The sequence below is a fragment of the Rhinolophus sinicus genome, chromosome 14 (genome assembly GCF_057876585.1).
Source record: "Rhinolophus sinicus isolate RSI-liver-muscle chromosome 14, RSI-T2T, whole genome shotgun sequence".
NCBI lineage: Eukaryota > Metazoa > Chordata > Mammalia > Chiroptera > Rhinolophidae > Rhinolophus > Rhinolophus sinicus.
The window spans coordinates 84,323,002-84,347,200 of NC_142514.1; the positions used below are offsets into that span (position 1 = coordinate 84,323,002).

Consider the following 24,199-nt stretch of genomic DNA (forward strand, 5'->3'; position numbering starts at 1 on the left):
GCCTGGGAGGGTTTCACTCCTCAGAGAAACTGATTCAGCAATGAAGGGTAGAGCCTCAGAGTCTATATTTACCCAGCCTTTTGGGTGATTCTGATATAAGACCTCTTCAGGTCGCTTTGTCAAATGTTTCATTTGGTCCCCCAAATGAATAATCAACAGTCCCCTGTGATTAGGAGTCTCGAAGTCCAGGGGAGGGAGACACATTCTTGTGGTATTATGTGATCAACGCAGTCAGTGAAGTTCTGGTGACAGAAAAAGGAGGAAAGGATGCTCTGTCCAGTGGAGTGAAGTCTTGAAGGACAGAGCCAAGAAGAGAAGAAGGAATATAGACTCTTCCAGGCAAGGGAATGACCTTTGTAAGGCCATCATCATGCGAAGACACGAAACATTAGGGAACAGTAATTCAGGCTAATGGCAAGGTGAAGTGCACTCTAGCAGTGAACAGGCAGGAAAGAAGGTAACATGGATCTCAATTCACCAACTAAGTCATTCCAACTTCATTTTGTAGGCAATAAGGTGTTGGTGGAAGGCTTTGTGCAGACAGTGACGCGAGGAGATTTGAACATTGTCTCTGAGAAGACCTGGTATTGTGCAGATATTCATTCAGCTAATGTCTCCTGAGGACCCTCCCTGTGTCCATAGTGTGTTAAGTATTAGAGGTTAGAAGAGGGTGGTCACAGTTAGGAATTGTGACAGTCCAAGCAATGAAAGTTGAAACTGAAGTAGTAGCAATGGATCTCTACAGAGGGAATTTATTTGGTAAATAAGATTTTAGATTTAATTTAAAAAACAAACAGAAAAAAAACAGAATTTGGTGACAGGTTAAATTTAAGAAGCAAGGGAAAGAAGGTTTACAACGTTGGGGGCAGAGACAATGCTATGGACTGAATGTTTGTGTCTCCCCCAAATTCATATATTGAAGCCTAATCTCCAATTTGATGGTATTAAGAGGTGGGGCTTTTGGGAGTTAATTAGGTTACAAGGATGGAGCCCTCATGAATGGGATTAGTGCCCTTATAACAAGAGAGGTTCCCTCTCTCCCCATGTAAGGATGCAGCAAGGAGGTGCTGTCTGCACACCAGGAAGAGGGTTCTCACCAGAAGTTGACCACACTGGCACCCTCGTCTTAGACTTCCAGCCTCCAGCACTGTGAGAAATAAATGTTTGTTGTTTAAGCCACCCAGTCTGTGATATTGTGTTAAAGCAGCCAGAACTGACTAAGACAAAAACTAAGCGTATGATAATGATGGTGAGGGGAAGGCAGGAGGCCAAGGCTTGCCCCAAATGTAAATGGGAGTAGGTGCGCTCATCCAGAGAGAGCAGTGGAGTGAAGATGTGTGAGGCCCAGTGGTGAAATAAGTGGGACAGTAAGTGGAGGAGGTGTCGTGAACTATGGAGGAGGTGCACCAAGGCTGAGTGGGGTCTCCCAAAGAAAGAAAGAAGGGATCTGAGAGGAAAGACGTGATTAGTCATTTTAAATGCTACAGAGGGAAAGACTTTGTAATGTATATTGGTTTCATCATCTAGGCTACCGTGTGTGACATTACCAGGGACAATGTCAGTGGAGAGCTGGGCATGGGGAGCCACATGTCAGAATGGAAGGCATGCAGTGAGGAGGGAGAGAATGGAAGGTGTGGACGTGAAGGCATCAAATACAGACTATTTTTTTAAAAAGGTTGAGCATGAAAGGAAGAAGAGGGAAAGAGACAAAGTAAGAAGGTAGACAGAGCGAAGGGACTGAGTTTTAGGGCTTCCATGAAGATGCGGACACAAGGTTTTTTCTTGCATCATAGGAAAAGTTGTGGTGAAAACTGAGCAGGGATGAGTTGTGTTTCCTTTTTGAAATTTCTATTGTCTTAGAGTAAAATAATTATATAAAAACTAAAGTGGAGGAAGGCAATTCTGAGGTTTTAAGTACTAGAGATCAGTAAAAAAAAATTTCTAAATCTGTAAAGTAGTAATCTCTTGGTATGAGATTATGATATGGAGGCTGCTCTGAGTCAGAGGAGAATGTTCAAGGAAGGGGAAAGGTAAAGAACCAGCCTTTGGAGAGAGAAAGGGGGCTGGAATGATCACGGCACCGGGAGTCCCTCCCTGAGACTGGAGTCCTGTCCGGGCAGCATACACACCTAGAGAGACGCGTGATTGGACTTGACTTTCCGGTTAAGTGATTTGTAGGCATAAAGGAAAACCCAGAAAAACTGTTTTGTCAAACGGCTAATAGATCTGTGGTCTTTGATTTGGGAGACTCTCCTCAGAGGCAAATCAGTTGGATGTAAATCCACATTTTATATATTTAGAAAAGTCAGACAAACTGAGGAGTCTAACCTCTTCAACCATGGAAAGGAGCGATGTAGTTTTATTTTTTATATTCTCATGAATAGATGTTGTTTTCAAATTGCTATTTCATGTGAAACCAGAACAGTAGTTCCCTCAGAAACCAAGTACAATATGATGGTTTCGGTCTCGTGTTCCGTTCACAGACACATGCACGCTCCAGGGTGTGACTGTGCATGTGCACCGTTGCAAATTGGCGGTGGTTCCATGTAACTATCACAATGCCCAGGAAATTGGTTGGAAGAATACATCCCAAACAGATAGCAGGGATACACTGTGGGCAAAGCAGTCGAGGAAACTGAAATTAGGGCTCATGGTCAACAGGCACTTTAGTTTTACCTGCAATGTTAATTATTTACAATGCAAATTGATTACTTGTAGATTTAAAAAATTAATTTAAAAAATTATGGAAAAGTCAGCACCAACAAGATTTTCCCACTTTTTTTTTCAGAAGTCAAAGATGGTTATCACACAGTACAGAAATAGGTGAATAGGACAGAAGTAATGAAGAAATCAGTGCTTGGTGCTTGCCAGATGTCTAAATGCAACGAATGCTTCCAATTAATCAGAATCTGTTAAATTTGCTATCAGTTCTGTCTTAAAAATCATTCAGTCTTTGTTCCTTTCACTCTTCTATGTGCTCAAGTTTCTTCAAACAGCTGTTCGGTGAGCTAGAAGAATGGTTTCATCTTTGCAAATGTCATTTACCTCCTAATGCTAAACATCAAAAATAGTAGCTATTACAATTATTATTGATCAAGTAATAATACTTGAAACTAATTCACAAGACTGAAAGATGAGCACAGAATGAGGAACAGGATGGATGGAACAGTGAAGTTCTGCAGAAACCATGAGGGATGCTTATGGAGTTCACATCAGCAGCTCTGACCACCAGCGTGACATGAGGTGAGTGCTAGACTCCGAGCTTCCAAAGAGCTTAAGAGAAGTCTGGAAAGAAAATTTGACAGATAGTTAGTGGGAGGTGAGTAGGAAGATTCCTGAGCAGCAGCAGGGCCTCAGCTGAGGTTATTTTTGGGAGAATTTGCAAGGAAACAAATTGGCCTTTGTTGACTTTCCCCCAGTGAGTCTGGGTAGCTCAAGAGTGTGAGTGAAAGTAGATTGAGCTTTCTTCTAGGGCTGCAAATGGGTGAACACCCAGGAGAACAAGAAAAAGGAAATCAACTTTAATGTATTGCTGAAATAGTTGGTCTTGGGGTTCTGGCAATATAAGGATGCTAGACTCCAAGACTTGGCTGATGGATTGGGAGAAGAGAAGAGGCAGAAGACAAAAATGCTCTGTTTATGAGAGAGAGAAAGGGAGGGTTGTAAGGGGCAAGAGACAAGAAGAAGAAGGTGGAGAGTTTCATTTTGCCATGCCTATTAGACTGTAATTTCTCTTAGGGACAGAGCTAATTCTCATTCATTTTTTATTTCTCATAGCACTTGTTCGGTAAATGTTTTTAATATCATGAGTGAACCAATTAATGGGAATAGTCATCTCACTAGATTATCTCCCCGCTATGCTATGAGTTTCTTGAGAGCAGGTCCTGTGTCTTGTGGACTGATGTATCAACAATGCACAGGAAAGCCCAGGGGAGTTTGCAGGTACACAACAGTTACTTAATGGACAGATGAACTGGATTTTTTGAGCTCTGATTTCTTCATCTAAAAATGAAAACCACAAAACCAACTCCCATTCCTGAGTAGGGATGAGGCATATGTTATAATACTAGACAACTTTGCTCTCAAAACTTGCCAAACCAACTCCTGAGCATATTCATTTAAATTCCTCAGTGGGCAGCTGACTCCCTGTGGCTAATACTGTCTTCAATCATGGATGTAAATGAGTCAAACAAATGGAATCAAAACTACACATGGACAAACACACACACACACACACACACACACACACACACACGAGCACACAACATGGCCACAGATTTTTCAACATTTTCATCTTCTCAAATTGTCCTCCCTTTTCCACCCCTCGGCCTCCACTCCATGTAGCAGTCACTTCTTGGACCAAACATTCATGACAAATTCAAAACAGTTGCCTGGGGTTTGGCTACTGCTTAACAGGTAGTTATAAACTATTCTGTGGTGCTAACCGAGATTCCAGCTAACTGAGATGGCATGAAGAAGCTAATTAAAGCAGTCAAGAAAACTGTTTAAATAAAGATGGAAATGTAAACACAGCTTTCATTGGATAGAGTGATTAGAAATTACAGCTGTTTGTTTTTTTGTCAGAACCATCTGTGGTTTTTCAAAATCTTGACACATGGCATAACCTGCCACTCATTAAAATAATAAAGCAAACCAAAAAGAGAAAGAGAGAGAGAAGAAAATAATCTAAGACCGTAAGTAGGAAAACAACCATAAAAAAGGCTCCATTTTTCCAAGTGAGAAAAATATTTAACTTGTTTTTCTAAAACAAGTCTGATCTGTTCTTGGACAAAGTCTGTGCTCCTTAGTTTGCCCTGCAGATGTGCCCTCCCCTTTCTGAAGAACTCAATAGTGGAAGATCCAGGCAGCTCAAAGTGGGAAACAAAGCCATTAGGGTGTAAATGAAAGAACAGAGCTAAGAATAATCAAGTTGCCAAACTGAAGTACTTTATTTAAGTAAAGCAAAATTTAGCTTTTTTTTTTTTTTTTTTTTGGTATATCTAAAGTGTTATTGACTTCTGGAGAGAACTTGATGGCATTAATCTTTGAGTTATACTACATCAATGTAAATTATTTTTTCTATAATTGACACATTTAAATGTATACTACTTAAACATCTAATGAAGAACATAATACCTAGCTGATTTGGTGGTATAATGGAAAATTAATAGGGGGACATTTTGAAAAAAAATATGTATTATCTATATTACTCTTTTTCCTCTGTCAATTTATTATGAATATACAGCACTATAAAATAAAAACTTGGGAAAAGGATAATTCTACCCTAAACCTGGAACAGTTCTTGATACATAACATGTACTCAAGACTGCTTTTTTAAGAGAGAAACATAAATAAAGAAAGAACTTTGATGATATTTTTACCATGAATATTGCTAACTACACTTGATGCAATATACAAATGATGATTAACATAAATTTTTTTGTTATTGATGTATGAGGTGTGATCAAACAATACAATGTTTAAATTTAAAAAAATTATTACAGTAAAAGACACATTGCCATTAATCCCCCTCAAAATATTCCCCCTTGCTTAGAAAACACTTATCCTAATGTTCTTGCCAGTTTCTAAAGCAATTCTGGAAGTCCTCTTTTGTGAGTGTCTTTAGTTCTGCTGTCATGGCTGCCTCAATGTCCTGAATCATTTTGATTTTGGGAAAGAGCCAGAAGTCACACAGTGCCAGATCCCATGAATAAGGTGGATGAGGACACACCATAATGTTTTTGCTTGACAGAAATTGCAGTAAAACAGAAGCAATGTATGACACAAAGTGTTGTCTTTATGGAGGATGATTTATGGCACACTTTAAAACACCTTCTCTCAACCGTAGCTCACATCTGACTGACTGCACCAAACAAGCTGAAACTGGTCACACACTGTTACTAAGGTTCAACACGCCACTTCCCTTATTGAAGATCCCTGCCTTTCCGTTGGTCAGCACTCGGCAGCAGCATTCACTGTATTTTGTGATCACAACGAAAAGGCTCCGTGTCACACATCGCTGGTAACAGTAGTTTCTATCAAATAAAAACATTAAAGTGTGTCCTCATCCACTTTATTCACCAGATCTGGCACTGTGCGACTTCTGGCTCTTCCCCAAAGTCAAAATGATTTAGGACATCGAGGCAGCCATGACAGCACAACTAAAGAGACTCACAAAAGAAGACGTCCACAACTGCTTCAGACAGTGGCAAGAATGATGGGATAAATGTGTTCAGAGCAAGGGAGAGTATTTTGAGGGGGGTTAATGGCAATGTGTCTTTTACTGTAATAATTTTTTTTTTTAATTTAAACTTTCACCGTAGTTTTTGATCACACCTCATTGTATTTATAAGTTTCAATCGCACAAAGTATTGAACTGAGTGTTTGCTTCTTTGTTTAAATGTGGCATCTGCTTATGGGCAGAGTGTTCTTAGCATGATGTAGGTCAGCTCACCATTTTAAAATAAATGACATGGATCTGAATTTCAGAGAAATCTTACTGCAAATTAAACAAAGAAAAGCACCAACATAACAGAAGTCACAAGAGCCTAACATACAACATGAGCAGAGTGTAAAGGGGAGGGGAGGACCAAAGACAACCCTTTTCTTGTAGGAAGGAGCGGGAGCATCAGGAACCACTGGATCACTTTGGGAGCATCAACTGCTCAAGCCATCTCCCTCTTTCCTCGACTTTCCTTGTTCCCGAGTTATTTCTTAGGTACCAGCAAGGGGTGGGAAGTGGGGAAAAGAAGGAAGAAAAGCAAAGGACTGAGCTTATCATGATACCATTTGCCACTAATAATAATAGCAAATACTTATGTACTGCTTACTTATTTATTGGTGCCAGGTGCTCTTTGAGTGCTAACTCATCTAATTCTCACGACAACCCTGCGATTTATTCCCCTTTTGCAGATGAAGACGCCAAGGCACAGAAAGGTCAAAAATGTTTAAAGATTGCATGTAATTCAAACCAGGGTGGTTAGCCTCAGAGCATATCCACTTGTCTGCTACTCAAAAGTACAGCCAGAAGAAGACACAGGGTTTGGGATTAAGTGACTCTCAAATTCCTTTTCACATACTCACATAGGCTTCCATACCACATTGCAACAAGGAGAATTTCTACTGTTTCCCTAGCAGTGCAGTGTGCCTACCACAGTGTACAGGTTCAAAAAATACTTGTAAAATGAAAGGATGTCTTGTGTCAATTTATAGTGGAACTCCGGAATGTATTGAGTCCATAAAACCACAAAATCCCAATTTGGTTGGCCTTAAAATAGCCTAATTTTTGCCTCAATGCAGCCTAGAAAAGAGCTTATGCCACTTGCAAAGTACATTCCACAGAATTGTATTGCAATAACTTAAAGCTCATCTGTCTTTCTCAAAATAGTAAATGGTACAGATTAAAACTAGATTTCTTACCTGACCCTAAACTACAAGTCGTACACAGTGTATCGGAAGTTCTGACAGAGAAAAAAAGAAGAGGTACAGAGAGGAAATGAGCTGAGACAACATCAGTTCACAGCAACCGGAAGGAAAAACATACACATACTCCTGTCACTCACATTCTACGTGTGTGGTTGCTCGGTAGGAAATGCTTGCAGCTGCCTTTACAAGCAAGTCTGGTGGGGGCAGCAAGAGAGAAGCGTAATCATAAGGCAAGACTGAGCTGCTGCCTCCTGCCCGCCTGCCCAGACAGAGGGGAGACCGGATGACCCACCAGTGATTCAACTTGGGGTGAGTTCTCAGACACTTGCTGTGGCTTGAGGGGAGAAGGGAGGGGAGACTCACTCAGACTCTGACTTCCTGAGTTGGTGTCAGACTTCTGGTGGTATTCCCCACTGTTAACACCCTTTAACTGGAGGTGGAAGGAACTCAACATGCACCAAAGGAGGAAATAGTGATTCCAGGTCTCCTATAAGTTGACCTGGAGGCACTGGCTTTCATGCAATTTAAAACCTACATGATTCTATTTTTCAAAATCATCCTGGGTAGGTGCTTCCTGGTGTGTAACGTAGATGGCTCCTCCCTCTTCCTACAGTCCTCAGAGATCTTACCTGTGAAAACCTTGAGCTCTTACTTTTCTTAAATTATTTCAGTACTCTAGATTGCAGGCTGTCACTTGCAGCTTATGATGGGCAAGAGTCATTTATAATGCCATTGTCAGCCTCTCAGGGAATGACTCCTGAGGGCAAGAAATGGTGATTGAGAACTGAACTCAGTGTGTGTCCCCATCTGTAGAGCCCTGGTCATTTGCATCCTCTCTAAGAGGTTGGGGACAAATTACACTGTGTTCCACCTGTCACCACGGGGCACACCAAAACTTCATCCATACCTTTCTCTATATTTATTAATTCATTTACTACTCGTTCATTCATTCAGTTGCCTTCCTTCCGCAAAGGATTTGAGGCCACCTTTTTATCTTGTTGAAATTACTTCAATATGAAGAACACATACAACTTCAAAGGGGGAGAGCCTTTCTAAAAGGGTCATACAGTAGTAACCCCCATCCACGGTTTCACTTTCCACAGTTTCAGTTACCTGCCACCAACAATGGTCCAAAAATATTAAATGTGAAATCCCAAGAATAAACAATCCATACGTTTTCAATCATGGGCCATTCTAAGTAGCAGGATTAAATCTCACCCTGTTGTACCCAGGACACAAATCATCCCTTGTCCAATGCATCCACACTGTACATGCTTCCTGTCTGTTAGTCACTTAATAGCCTTCTCAGTTATAACAGCTACTGTCTCAATATATGGTACGTGTGTTCAGGAAACCTTATTTGACTTAATAATGGCTCCAAAGCACAAGAGTAGTAATGCAGGCAATTCGGATATGCCAACGAGAAGCCATAAAGTGCTTCCTTTTAGGTGAAAAGGGGAGTTTTATCATTGTTCTATTTTATTATTAGTTATGGTTGATCTCTTACTGTGCCTAATTTATAAATTAAACTGTATCATAGGTAGGTATGCATCGGAAAAAACATAGTACATATAAAGTTTGGTACTATCCGTGATTTCAGGTGTCCACAGGGGGTCTTGGAACATTATCCCCCGTGGATAAGGAGGGACAACTGTATGTTGTCTAAAGCCGCGTGGAGAAGGGAGAGCAGTCTTTTCCCTGTGCTAGTGATGAGAGGTGAGAGTGGGTGCTCCAGTCTGTCAAACTCCTGCTTGAGGAGCCCCTCCTTTCCCCCACAAGCTGGTGTCCCACCCAGATGGGTGTGAAGAACAATGTCCATAACAGAACCCTGGGAACCAGCCAAGCAGTTTTCCTCCCTGTTTCTGTTTCCTCCCATGTTGGGTTATTTTCAAGGACATTCCTGTTCTAAGGATAGGGCAAAGTGGAGCGGTGGAAAGGGAAGGATATGAAATCAGTTTTGAGTTAGAGCTCCACTGTTTCTTGTTAATTACTTAATTAATTTAGCAAATACCTAGTGAGTATGTACGGTGTGGAAGTCACTTTTAAGTCAAAACTTACATAAGTTGAAGCAAAATTGACGCTGTCCTGTCCCCCCAAAAAGTTCAGTCCAGAGGAGAGGCAGGCATTAATAAGTACACAGTGATGAGAACCTGAACATACTGTGGGGGAACCTGATCTCGTTGGGAGTCAGGGAGGTTTCCTAATGAAGGCGGAAATGAGAACTGAAAAAAGCATAGGAGTTCATAAGGTGAAGGACTAGGTTACACTCCAGACAGAGGGAACAGTTCACAGCCCCACGCCCTGAGGTGGAAGGTGGCAGAGTGCCCAGCACAATTAAGGCCAATGTGGCCAGAGGGGAGAGAGGAGTAGCTCAAGGTGAGCCCAAAGCTGCCTACGGGGACAGCATTAAACATGCTGCTTATTCTAAAAGGGTGGAGAAGCCAGGGGTCTTGTGATCTGATCTGCATATTTCAGGAATCCTTTTGGTACCATGTGGAGAATGGATGGGAGGGGACCACACCTATAGACAGGAAGACCATGTAGAAGGTTAATGAAGTCAGCCAAATGAGGGTATCTATGGGAGTACAGACAAGACAAGACTGGTGGCAGTGGAGATAGAATTAGTCAATTAGAAAGGAAAATCAACAGGGCTTGGTAGAGAACCAGAAAGGAAAGAGAGTGCAAAGTGTCAAAGATGACCCTCAGTTTCCTGGTTTGGGCATCCCAATGGATGTTGACGCTGCTTGCCCATCACAGGGACTGGAAAGTTGGTGGAGACCCAGCCTGGGGTTAGGTCAGTTCTGAAATTGATGATTTTGGAGGGCCTAGCAGATGTCCAAAGACATGTATCAGCCAAAGAGGTGGTGCTGACCAACATCTAGACCTCAGCGCAGAGGTCTGGAGATCCTTGGCATACAGATGGTAATTGAAGCCGTGAGTAGAGATGATACATACGGTCATGTGTCGCTCAGTGATGGATATGTTCTAAGAAACGTGTCGTTAGGCAATTTTGTCATTGTTTAAACACTTAAGGATCATGATGAACAAAATAACATGAGATTAAATAAAGCACAAGAGAAAATGATGCAATCAAGGGACAGAGTAAACACCAGATGTATAAAACTGCGCAAGTGTATCACAGCATACTGTTCTACAGCAAATTTTTTTTGTAAGTGGGACGAGCACACTCTAAAATAACAAGTAAAAGTATAATATAGCAAATATATAAACCAGGACCATAGCCGTTTATCCTCATTGTCGAGTATTATGTACTGTACATAATTGCATGTGCTAAACTTTCATGTTACTGGCAGTGCAGTATGTTTGTTTACACAAGCACCACCACAAACACGTGTGTGATGCATTTTGTAAGATGTCACCACAGCTACAATGTCACTAGGTGATAGGAATTTTTCAGCTCCGTTATAATCTATGGAACATGCAGTCTGTCGTTGACTAAAACATCATTACGCAGTGGATGACTCTACTTAAGAGACTAACAAGTGAGAAAAAAGAAGGGTAACTTCGGCATTTTTCAGTTCTCATTTCTACCTTCCTTACGGAAACCTCCCTGAATCCCAGATTGAACCTCAAGAAACTCTAACATCTAAATAGAGGTACAGGAGAATGAGCTCTCCAAGAAGACTAGGATGGTTTTAAAAAGTTAAACAAAAAACCATGTGACTAAGCAACTCCTAGTTGTATAACCAAAACAATTGAAAACAGGACCCAAATAAGCACATGTACACACATTTTCATTATAGCACTTTTCACAACAGCCAAAACGTGGAAGTAGTTTAAATGCCCATCAGCAGGTGAATGGAAACACAAATTGTGGTGTTTTCATATAATAAAATATTACACGTATTCAGCCACAGAAAAGAATAAAGTACAGATACTTGCTAAAACATGAATAAATCTCAAAAACATTGTGCTAAGTGCAAGAAGCCTGGCACAAGAAATATATGATTCCATTTATATGAACTATCCAGAATAGGTAAGTCAATATGGACAGAATGCAGATTGGTGGTTACCAGAGGCTATGATAGTGGGAAATGGAGAGCATCTGCTTAATTAATAGGTATGGCGCTTCCTTTTGGGGTAATAAAAATGTTTTGGAACCAAACAGAGGTGGTGATCGCACAGCATTGTGAATATATTGAATGTCATGGACTTGTTCTCTTTAGAATGGGTAATTTATGTTATGTGAATTTCACCTGAATGGAAAAAAAAAAAAAAAAAAAAAAGGATAAGACCAGGAAGGTGTAACCAGAGGTGAAAGAGAATATAGGCTGTATGACTTTGATCAAATGATATAACTCCTGCTGCTTCTTCCTCTGTATGTAAATAAGGGAAATAGCTATCTTGAAGTGCTGTGGTAAGGATTAAACGTGATAGCAAAATTTGTAAGTGTCCAGCAGAGAAGGGTTGTAGTAGAGGCAGTCAGTGTCCTACATACAGCCTGCAGGCTTCATCAGGACTGGGCTGATTTCTACCAGCCACAATCTTTATTTCAGGACCTTGGAGCTTTTTCCAAGCCCGGTAGGGCCACTATTATTGGCCAAAGACAAATGAAAATGCCCAGGAATTAACTCTCCAATACGCTATGAATAACCCCCCTCCGTCAGGCCTGAATGGAGTAACTCTAAGACATGTCTCTGCCTTTTCCCAAAGTTTCCACGTGGGCTTAAGCTCCAGTTGCTCACAGTGGTAGCTGGCTCGCTAATGTGCCCTTTATGGTTTCCCTCCTTCCCTGTTCACTCCCCTCGCTCCTTCCTAACTCCTGGGATCACGTCTTGAACTACATGCACTTAAATCCTGGGTCAAGGTCCGCTTTTGGGGGACTCAAGCTGAGACCACCTGCTACCCATGTTGTGGATATTCAAGTTGTTTCGTCCTTCGTTCCCCAGTCATCACCTCCATTTGACCTTGGATGTCTGTGTTTTGATATTCCATATATCTATTCAGAGGCCATATGAGGGTCTCCTCATCTGCTTCTGAGACCAGGCGGGAGAAAGGGCCCAGGTGCTGTCACAGGGAAAGCTCCTTTAAACTCAACATGTCCTGTACAAAACTGCACCCCATGAAGACACATCCTACTATACACCCCCTTCACTTTCCTTCTGCTTATCTGTCTCCCTGCAACTCATTTGATCAAAATTTCCAAAATGTGGGACACAATATGATAATTTTATATGATACATGACATACAAATGTGATATTAAATCACACTGAGTCACTGGACTTTGTCATAGAAAGAAAATTTCCATTTTCACTTTTTTGTTCCTCTGATTTGGGCCTGATCTTAACATCCTCTAACTATTGGTCATTTACCTTTTTAACAAAGAGAAAGTGGACCTGGGGCTATGGGCCATCACCAGGAAATGGTAGCTAGCTAAAATTTAATAACATAGTTTTTGTTTTTCTGCATTTGTATTTCATGATTATCTTCTATGAACCACAATGGCACTGGTTTCTTATTTGCAGGAGTGGTATAAAAGTGGTTTTGTGTGGTTTTTTTTAAAATATAAATGTCTTTAAGTAAAAAAAGGTGAATCAATGTAAAGAAAAACGTATGTTACTAATTGTACTGGCTGCACACCTGATACGGCAAACACGGGCAGGTGCGACCTGAGTGAGAGAAGCCCAGGAAGAGCTCCCCCGCGGTGTGTGAGGGCAGGCTGTGTGTTACCCCATGAGCGCGGTGGGCGTGCGGGCCACGGCTGTGTCTTACTCTAACGAGTGCTGTGGGGTCACAGCTGTGTCTCACTCAGTGGCCACCCAGTGTGAGCCGCAGGGCCAGGAATGGCATGGCCTCCTAGGCGGGGGGTGTTTAAGCTGCCCTTGTTTGCTGCAGGCTATTTTTGGTCAAATAAACAACTTTGCTTCCCACACTGGCTCCCAAATATCCATGGTATAGATGACTCAAAATTGACACATGACAAGTCTCCATTATGTGGTAGTTCCAGCCCTAAGGAAGAGTCCTGGGGATTGAAAGCAATGCTGAATAGGGTGACAGGTGGACGTGTCAATGCGTCCACATTCCTTTTCTCCTTCACTTCAGATAGAGCTTTGGTTAACAGAGGTCTATAACTCAGTGAACTTTCTCTTTAATTTCTGGAAGCACCTGGTCTTCCCTAAGCCCCTCTCTTCACTTTCCAACGAAGGTGAAAAATGAGGGCTAATAATCCAGGTAAATTCCACTTTAGAAAATTTTTAAAATATGGCGAAACATTTCATACTTCAAAGAAGTATGTATACGGTGTGTGTATATTCTAAATAATAATAGAAATAATAAAACAAGTACACGTTTACCTACTCACCACCGTACCAAACCTTGAAGCCACAGGCCCCTAAGCAACTGTGTTCATCTCCTCCCATCGCCTACCACATAAAGAGAACTGCAGTCTTAAGCCTTGTTAATCACATTCCCCAACTTCTCTTTTTAGATTCACCTCACATGTCTATATGTATACATATATGCATACGTGTATATGCAATTTATATATATACAGATAAATTAATCTGTACATAACTTATGCATATGCAGTTTATTTTTTCCTGTTTGGGAACTTTTAACAAACGTCATCATACCATATTTATTCTTCATAACTGGCTTTCTGGCTCAACATTGTTTTTGAGAGTTATCCATGTCGATGCAAACAGGTGCTGATGTCTCATTTTCACAGCTGTATAACATTGTATTGTGTAAACATCTGACTATCCATTTATCATTCCTATCAATTAACAGTGGTAGGTAATTGCCAAAGATAAAGGCTCAGAGTATAATTTCAGGAAGGCACAATGCGCCCCACATTTCTCTCTCTCTGAGGCACAAAATATTACCAGCACAGGCATGAAGCTTTGTCTTATGTTAGAAACACGTTTTAACTGGAGATAAGAGGTGAATGAATTAGGGACCTGAGAGTGAAAAGGGAAAAGACATGAAAGGAGGGAAGGGGCCTTAAATAGAGGCAAGGAAGGGATAAAACTGACTCCTGCAGATAAAATACACTCTGGGAGGAAGAATTGTGCTGCTTGCGGGCACATGAAAGAAAGTTTCCACCCTCTCAGTCCACTTCCTCTACCACATAAACCCTTGGGGGAAGGATCTCGATGAAAACTTTTCAAAAGCAACCTCCCCACAGATGAGCGCATGGGCACTCATCAGTCAGTCTTCGCTAGCGCTGAAAGAGGACCCAGTTTCACACTATGCTCCCCCAGAGGCTTCCCAGTGATGTATTTTTAGATTTACCTTTTCTTTATAGCACAAAGGACTAATTAGCTACCACACAATCATCAAATGGTACAGTGTTCGTGAACCTTTTGTAACCTTTTATCTAGTTTCCATGACTCTGAAATTCCCCACCCACAGCTTCACTCGTGAAGAGTGGAAATATTTAGAGGAAGTGATACCATCAGCCCCCCAGGTTCACCATGGGAAGTATTTTCCCCTAAGAGCAGAGCGGTAAGCCGGTGCCTCACCTACCACCATCACATCATGGCTTTCGTGGGTATTGTTGTTCTTTAGCACCCGTTTCTCTCGAGAGAAAATGTGCAGGTGCTTTGCGTCACACGAGAAACGAAACAGTGAGGAGGTAATGTGCTCTGTTCCTCTACCGGAGAGAGAAATGGAGGCCAATAGCTAGTGTCACTGCTCTGGCTTTGGTGCCTGTGGCTTGATGGGTGTGATTCTTGGTAAATGAGATGTATTGACTTATTTATTCATTGAAAGAGCACATGGCTAAGAGATACTGCATTATTCAAGGTTCTTCAGAGAAACAGAATCACCAGGATGTGTATACATACCGTGCTTCCCCGAAAATAAGACCTAACCAGAAACCAAGCCCTAGCGTGATTGTTCAGGATGACAGCCCCTAAACATAAGCCCTAATGCGTCTTTTGGAGCAAAAATTAATATAAGACCCGGTCTTATGTTCGGGGAAACACGGTAGGTACACATATACAGAGAGATTTATTTTAAGGAATTGGCTCGTGCATTTATGGAAACTAGCATGTTAAAAATCTGCAGAGTAGGCTGCCTGGCTGGAGAGCGAGGGAAGAGGTGACGTGGTAGCTGACTGCAAAGAGAGTCGGCAGGCAGAATTCTAGCTCACGGGAAGTCAGTCTTTTTTCTTTTGAGGCCTTCACTGATTAGATGAGGCCCATTTACACTGTGGAGGATAATTTGCTTTATGCAGGATCTACTGATTTAAATGCTAATTTTGCTTAAGTATAACTTCACAGCAACATTGAAAATACTGCTTCACCAAATATCCAGGTATCTTGTCCTGGCCAAGTTGACACATAAAATTAACCACCACAGATATCATATCTCCTTTCAGAAAATAAGTTGGTAGTTATTTATGCAACATTTGTTAAGGGCCCACTGTGGACCAGGCACTGTGCTAGGTGTTAGGTGTCAGTAGTGAAGCCAAGTAGACAAAGTCCCCACCCTCATATGTGAGCGGTGTCCAAGGAAGTAAAAACACTTGCAGTAGGTTTCATGCCTTCAAGAAGCCCTGGGGCCAATGAAGTCCATTTTTTCCTTAAAATATGGTAGTGGGACAAAGTGAGGTTGTGTCTTCATGGGTTTTATGGTTGACAAAGGACCTCAGACGTAAATTATATGATGACCGTAACACATTTCAGCAATTATACACAACATGCTATCCTTTATACAGCTTCCAAAAGCACATATAATTCAGTTATAAGTGGCAGAGAGGCTTAACAAATTGCACAAACATGTATTTAAAATAAAACGACCAGTGTTTTGTCCATAGTTATTCTGTTTCATAATTTCTTTATTTTTATGTAATGATGAATGAAAGAACCACTTAATTAAGGTGTCATGATTTCGGAAGGACTGATTTGAGAAAATTTAGGACTGCATGCTCCATGGTGTTTGTTTCTTTGGTTGCTTTAAATTAGTTACTTTATTGGCCTCTGTTTTCATTGTGTTGTTTTGCTTTTTTTTTCTTCTTTTTGTCTGAAGCAAGGGCAGGCATTAGAAATAAAGGCATTAGTACATGTGATTTATAAACTAAGAATCCATTTTCTTAAAATGATGGGATTATTTGTGCCAGCTTGCTGGTACGTGCTATACGTGGCCACGGGCACAGGCGTGTCACACACATAACCTACACTCGAAGAAGTCAGCATTTTATTAGACTATATAAAAGAGCCACATTCCCACCTCACACACCCATTCCATTACCTGCACTTATCTCCAGACCTGACATAGTAAATACCTGTGCATTTACTTATTGTCTGTTTCCCTCCCTGGAATGCCAGCTCTGTGAGTGCAAAACTTTGTTTTTGTTCACTGTTGTATCTCTGGCATTTAGCAGGTACTCAAAAAATATTTGCTGAATAGATGAATGAATGAATGAGTGAATGACCAAGTGAATGTTAGAGAGCAGTGCTACTGTGCAGGAGAAAAAGAGCAATTTAAGCCAAGAAATCTGCTCAGGGGAGGGGAGGCTTGGGATGGTCGTTGTAGAATAGGAAAGATACAAAAAGTATGAGGTTGTGAAGGGAAGAAAAGGCAGAGTGCAGACTGTGAAAGTGCAGAAGTGGAAGCCATCCCTCTTGCACACTGGACAAGTGGGCAGCAGCCCTGGCAATCCATTGTGAAAGTGAGAAGCCCACCTTCTCAGGCTGCACAATCTGTAGCAAAGACAGACTTTTCCTCAGGAAAGCAAATTTGGATCTGCTCCAGTATTTGAATAACAGCCTGATTGAAAACAGACTTCAGCTTAATATAGCAGAACAAAGAGTATTTTTGGCTTAAGCATTTTTCAGAGACAATGTTGCTGGCTTCTTGCTCAGAAAACTTCAGTAACACTTTCATATACCGTTTTACTCTAAGCAGGCCTGTGATTGGCCCTCCTGGGATCCTGCCAGGATGATTTAGCAGCGAAATGTGTCTATTTCACAGTGAAACAAAGTATTGCATAGGGAAAAGATTTTTCACATATATCAGTTAACATTCCTAACAACAATATACCTTGAATTCCTAGTTAGAGAAGTGTTGGCCTCTTCTATGCCATTTTTTCCTCTCTTCTGCATAATTTAGGATTTCTTAATAGCATAGAACAGCTTCTGGGCCCAATACTCTATTTGAGTTCAACCCAGCATGGGTTTCTTTCTTTTGAGGCTATTTGAAATGTAGTTGTACATAATACTGAAAATATGAACACAATCCAAGTGCCCACTGGTAGGGTCCTTATTATAATTTGGAAATTCATACTCTGGAATACTATATGCTGCTGTTCAAAAATAATAAAGCTAATCTATACACAAAGACATGAGAAGATGTGAACTAAATTCAAAGCAACATGTACTATAGAACATACAGCATAAGTCCATTTTCTAATAAAATGATTATTATTTACTCTCTCCTTGTAAAAGAAAAAAAGTGATCGTTGGAGTTCAGGAAATGGGTAGAGCTAAGAGGGTTGGAGTAACTGGTGAGATTCTTACGAGGGCAGCCTGGAGTCAACTACCTGGGTTTGAATCTCACCTCTGCCACCCATCAGCTCTGTGCCCTTGAGGTAGGTTACTTTACTTTTCTATTTCTCAGTTTCTCATATGCAGAAGAAGTAATAACAGTCCTACCTCACTTGGTGGTTTTGAAGGTTTTATGAGTCAGTGTATGGTTTTGAGAGTTCTATGAGTCAGTATAAGGCAAAGTACCTAAAGCTCTATCCAATACATTAAGTGCTTGATACATATTAGCTAGTAGGAGGAAGAGAAGGAAAGAGGATAAAGTTTCATAAAAGAGAAGAGGCCTAAAGAATGAGTAGGGTTTGACAAGAAGAGAATTCCAGAAAAGACCATGGAAAATTGAAAAGGAAAAATAAAAGGATAAATGAAACGATCCAATTAAGTTCAGTTCAACCTCTGTAAAGAAAGTAAAAATGATACTACAATACCTACGTGATAAACAGGAGAACATAGGTACAAATATTAAAATGAAATATAAGGAGGATTTTTTAAAGTTCGTTTTCCTTTGTTATCATGTAGACCAACCTGATTATTAGTCATCAGTCAACAAATATTTATAGAGTGTCTAAAGTGTGCTGGGTCCTGCCGGAAACCAGCCCAACAGTCCTCGCCAGCATGGGACTTTTTTCAAGTGGGTTGTAAATTGGAAAACTACTGGGATTATTTGTTTCACTGTGTGTTGATTTTGTAATGTACCCAAGTATGATAGCAGTTACCTTAGTATGACTCATTAATAAACAGAAAAAAAATTATGGCCAACCCTTGATTTTCTGTACTAATGAGGAATCACAAGAATAAATACAGTTGATAAATTAAATTATGCTTATTTTATTTGTAAGTTAAGTAAATCATCATTGTTTTGCCTTTCATGTTGAAAACCTTTCTCCATCTGTTTGGATTTCTGGTTATCCTCTATCCCCAGCTCTCTGTCTCAACTTGCAAATGTTAGGTTACCACAGTACGTTGTAAGCAGCCCCTTCCTTGGTCACGGAGTTGGGTGACCTTGGCAAACACCTTATCACCTCTGCCCTGTAAAGTAAATGCAACTGGGTTCCTGAAACACTGAGACTTTTGCTCACTAGCTCTGACCATACTGAAGAGTCCTTGTGGGAGCCCAGATTCAGCCTTGTAAATCTCTGAGCATTCAGACAGGCCAGATATTTCATAGCTCTGCAGGATTGATTTGCAAGGGGCGCTGCGTGGAAGGTGCCAAAATAGCTAGTGGCTAAATTTAAGAAATTATAGTAATTAGTTGGTCCAAAGGGGCATCATTCACTCTTAGAATCACATTTCCCAAGGATTGAGCTGGGGAGTTTGGTCTCCATGGAAGAGTTAAAAATCAGACAGACACCATTACAAAAATTTCCACTGAACAGAAGTCCCTTCTAAGAGAAGCCGAGAGACTTGCTAATTGCAGCGTACTCTAAACCTAAGGACAGTGGATTGCATTTGCAAAGAAAGCACAAGACATTTGAATGATGGGGAGGGGAGGGAGGCTTCCAAGCAGATGAATCTGAACCCAACTGGCAGGATGAGTCCTTTTAGAACAATGATCCATTTTAGAGTGAGCTGTGTTGGGAGATCAGTCAAATTTGCTTTCTCCAAGGTTCTTACCAACGGTAAAGATTGATAAAACACATTTCTGCTGCTGTGTTTTTCAAAAGTTCAACCATATAATAACTTTAGCAGGCACATCATACTACACTGTCTAAATTTCAAACATTTCCTTGATGTAGGATGATCACAGTAGAAAGGAATGTTATTATCCAGCCATCGGTAAGATTTTGTCATCCTTAATCCTAGAAACGAAATCACTAACTACTTCGGAGGCTCTGACCTAAATCTTAATTGATGCCCATTGTCTTTTTAGACCATTGTGTGATTTTAACCAGACAAATCCAGAAGGAGGGATTGAAGCTGCTGCAATGAGGAAATGCTACTATTTTGACTAGTCATATAGTGAGTTTATTGCAACACCCTTCCATTTATAATTTAGCTCTCCTCTTGAGGTAACCCTCCTTTCTTAATGTTCAATGTGGTAAAAACTAGGTTTTTATTTTATTCTTGATTTTTCTCTTGGTGCTCGTTAACGTCATTGGATCAAAATATTAATCGCTAACTTTCAGGTACTAACTTATAATTCAGTCAGCACATTGGCCCACATCAACTTACTTAATGTTCACAGTGGTCCTGGGGAATATCATTATAGCCTCAACTCCACAGATAATGAAAGTGTGGAGACTGAGGTGGGATAGATGAGGTGACTTACATAAAGTCAGGCAATGGATCAAATGACACAGCTGGACCTAACGCACAGGTCTTTTGACTAAGTCATTTGCTTAAGACATTCATCCACCGGCTAGGCAACTCTTTGTGGTAAATCACTGGCCAGCATAGATGTCTGTGGTGTGAGAATATTGATTTTTCTTAGATTAAAATGCATTTTATTTCAAGATAGGAGGCTGTAGTTGTTTATTTCAACATCTCCTCTATAGCTTTTGAAGTACCGACTGCCAAGGGCCAAGATTTCCTCTGGAGAAATCTACTGCATGCGTGAAGTGACCCGTCAGCACCACCACTTTTTCTTCCTATGTCACATTTCTTTGTTTTGACATTTATTATGACATCCTGTTTTCGAGTGCCTACTATCCATGGGCTACTTCCAATTTTACTTTGTCAAAATGTGCTTGTAGGAAAAAACTTGGCCTTATTGATTTCAACTGTTGCAACGCCAACGTACTACTCACCTGCTCTTTACCTTTTAAGTCATATTTCTTACTGTGGAATAAGAAGTTTGCTTCTCAAATAAAGTGAACTTGGGGGAGTAGGTGGGAAGCAGACGAAATTTTAAATCAAGGACATCTTCCTTTACCCTCCAAATTCTACTATGTAGATGTAATGTGCTTTAGCCAACTCTACTCTTAACTCGGACATCTCAGTGCACCAGGGCGACATGGCATCTTGCCACAGCATGACATATAGCAAGCAGGCATTCATCAGGAAGAGCTGTTTTTCTTTGATGGTTGTGCAAGAATGGATCTATGGAATGCTGGGGTCATTTTGTTTCCTCCGTGAAAAGAAACAGGACATTTTTTCATTAACTAGAAGGCTTGAAAGGTAGGAAGGGGTGAGGGTGATTGAGAAATAATTTCCCCAAACAGAATGTTGACATTCTGTTGTAAAACAATGTGTTTCCATTTGGAGAGTGGGTGGTGTGAGGGTGATTGAGAAATAATTTCAGCAAACAGAATGCTAACATTCTGTTGTAAAACAATGTGTTTCCATTTGGAGAGTGGGTGGTAAGAGATATGGTTAGCGTAATGAAAGGGGCTCAGCCATACTGCTCACCCCTCTCCTTCTTCTGCCCTGGTGCTTCTAAATACCCACCTCGCTTTATGACTTTATCACTATCACTACAGTGTCCAGCCCCTCCAAACTGGACCTAAGAAGACCACAGAAGAGGTACAGAAAGAGAAGAGGAAGTATAGAGGCTCCATTTGTAAGGAAAAAATATTGTAATAGATTTTATTGTTAAAAAAACAAATAAACATAATATGATGAATTCCATACCACCCTCCTCTCTTTTCCCTCCTCATAGATCTTTCAACTTCTTGGACACATTGTGCTTATTATTGAGAATGTGAGAAATATATGGTAGATTTCCTGGTTAGTAGTTGGAAGAGAGAGAGGGCTGGTACATAATGATATAATAATAGAGTTTTATTGAGCACTTAGTATTTTCTGAGCAAACATATATTACAAACATACCTTTGACTCGCAATCACCCAATGGAGGAGGTATTATTACTGTAATTTCAGAGCCTTCATAGAGGTTAGAAGCAAGGGCTCTAGAGCCAGCCTCCCTGGGTTTAAACCCTGATTGTGGCATGGGCCTTCTTTGTGACCTTAAGATGCCGTACTTACTTAACCTCTCCATGAATCAGCTTTCTCACCCTTTAAAGTGAGATAATAATAAGGTCACACACCTGAGTCAGGGGTTCCTCAGCCCGCACCTCGGTTCCATGAGTCGCTGGGAGGAGTGACAAGGACTCAGCACACGAGGTCTGACAATTAGGTTCGCAACTGGTTGTAACGATGTTGTTAAACTGTTTTGCTATCAGAGGGGTTATTCATTATGAATTTGTACCAACTTGACAAACAGTTAACCTAGTTTACTATTTGAAAGTGCTGAAAAGGCTGCGTGAAAAAGTTAGATGACCTGAACTTTTCGCCAACAATTCATGGCTCTTGCATCACGACAATGCACCAGCTCACACAGCACTGTCTATGAGGGAGTTTTTAGCCAGTAAACAAATAACTGTATTGGAACACCCTCCCTACTCACCTGATCTGGCCCCCAGTGATTTCTTTCTTTACCAGAAGATCAAGAAATATTGAAAGGAAGACATTTTGATGACATTCAAAACATCAAGGGTAATATGATGACAGCTCTGATGGCCATTCCAGAAAAAGAGTTCCAAAATTGCTTTGAAGCGTGGACTAGGCACTGGCGTCAGCGCATAGCTTCCCAAGGGGAATACTTCAAGGTGACCATAGTGATATTCAGTAATGACGTATGTAGCACTTTTTCTAGGATGAGTTCGTGAATTTAATTGTCTGACCCTTTATACCAATAGCTAAGATCTGTTACATCAAGTGGATACAAATTGAAATCAGCAAAGGGAAAAGCACATGGGGCAAAGACCAGACGAAACCAGGCACAGACTACCAAGAGTCCTCTCCAAGTAGTCACCCAGGCCATGTTTAATTCCTCAGAAAGGAGTTATGACAGTTGTGAAATGGTATCTCTAGGGAAGCTCATTAGAGACTCAGCACTAGCGTTTTCACTGAGAGCTGGTCACTTGGGCACCCATTGTCTGGCATGTTCCAAAATTTCAGACTCCCAGGAGGTAGCAGGTGTTCAGCATAAACCACATTGTTTGTACAAACAGTTAGGTACATTAAGTAACTCTTATCAGGGAATGATGGGAACCCTCCCGAAATCCAGCTTCCCAGGTGCCAGCCAAGGGCCAACCTCGCAAGCAGGGCTTTCTAAGGATAGCAGTCTTGGGCCTGCTGTGTTAACTCTTCTCTGTACATCACCTCATTGGAATATTGTGAAATTAGATGAAGTAATATATATCCACTGCTTACAGCAGTGTCTTATCCTTGGGAAGCCCTAAAATTTTTTTAACCATTACTATTAAATGGAAATTAATTACTGAAGTTTAGAATGACTATAGAACCAAGATTGGCCTAACCAGAATCTGAATTCACATCTGCCTGACTAAAAAACATCCACGCGTTTATTCCCTTTTGTCAAGCATGAGCAAAATAGCATCCTTCTTCAAACCTCAACTGAGAATGGACATGGTGGATCCCTCCCTCCTCAGGTTCACAGAGGATGGAACCATTAAGAGTAGCTGCCTGTTTTTAAGACATTGCTTCCTCAAGCTACAAGCATTATCAAAAGGTGCTACAGAACCCTCAGTGATGAAACCTGCATCTAGGGCACAGACATGGTCTAGTACTTAATGCCTCAAATGAGCATACTTTGGACTTACCACTATCTTCCCCTCATAGCCAATTAGGCAGGCCTTGTTGCTGTCCTTCAGTTTTCAGGATATGTATCCATAACGCCCTAAGAATTTTCTTCTCTCAGGTCTAGATCGTGAATCTTCATGTAATTGAAATCATCCAGTTGAGAGTCATTTTAAGGCTTAAAAAATTCTTTTTTCTCAACTGCAGTTGACACACAATATTATGTTAATTTCAGGTATACACCATAGTGAATAGACATTTCTTATTTTTTTTAATTTATTGGGGTTGACAATTGTTACTAAATTACATAGATTTCAGGTGTACAATTCTTTATTACATCATCTATAAATCCCATTGTGTGTTCACCACCCAGAGTCAGTTCTCCTTCCATCACCATAAATTTGATCCCCCTTACCCTCATCTCCCACCCCCCCACCCCCCTTACCCTCTGGTAACCACTGAACTATTGTCTGTAAATAGACATTTCTATAACGTATGCAGTGATCGTCCCAATAAGTCTAGTGCCCATCTGACACCATACATAGTTATTACAATATGACCTATTATATTCCCCAGGATTAAAAAATTCTGACAAAGAAGTTTCTCCTGCTCACTTTCTCCCAATGCAAACCAGTTGATCAATCTCTTTACAACGCAGAATTCCCTCTACTTCATCTTTCACCAGGTTTTCGTGTCTTTGGTCATGTCAGTGGGATGGGCAGCAC

General features: G+C 40.8%; 1 protein-coding gene across 1 annotated transcript in view; it reads left to right on the forward strand.

Annotated features, from left to right (window-relative positions):
- Positions 1–7,579: 7,579 nt before the first annotated feature.
- The window catches only part of NEDD9 (neural precursor cell expressed, developmentally down-regulated 9), a 176,894-nt gene continuing 160,274 nt past the window's right edge, over positions 7,580–24,199 (forward strand). The window contains exon 1 of the mRNA XM_074335230.2: positions 7,580–7,734. The gene's annotated coding sequence lies outside the window, so the exon portion shown is untranslated. The remainder of the gene's footprint in view (positions 7,735–24,199) is intronic.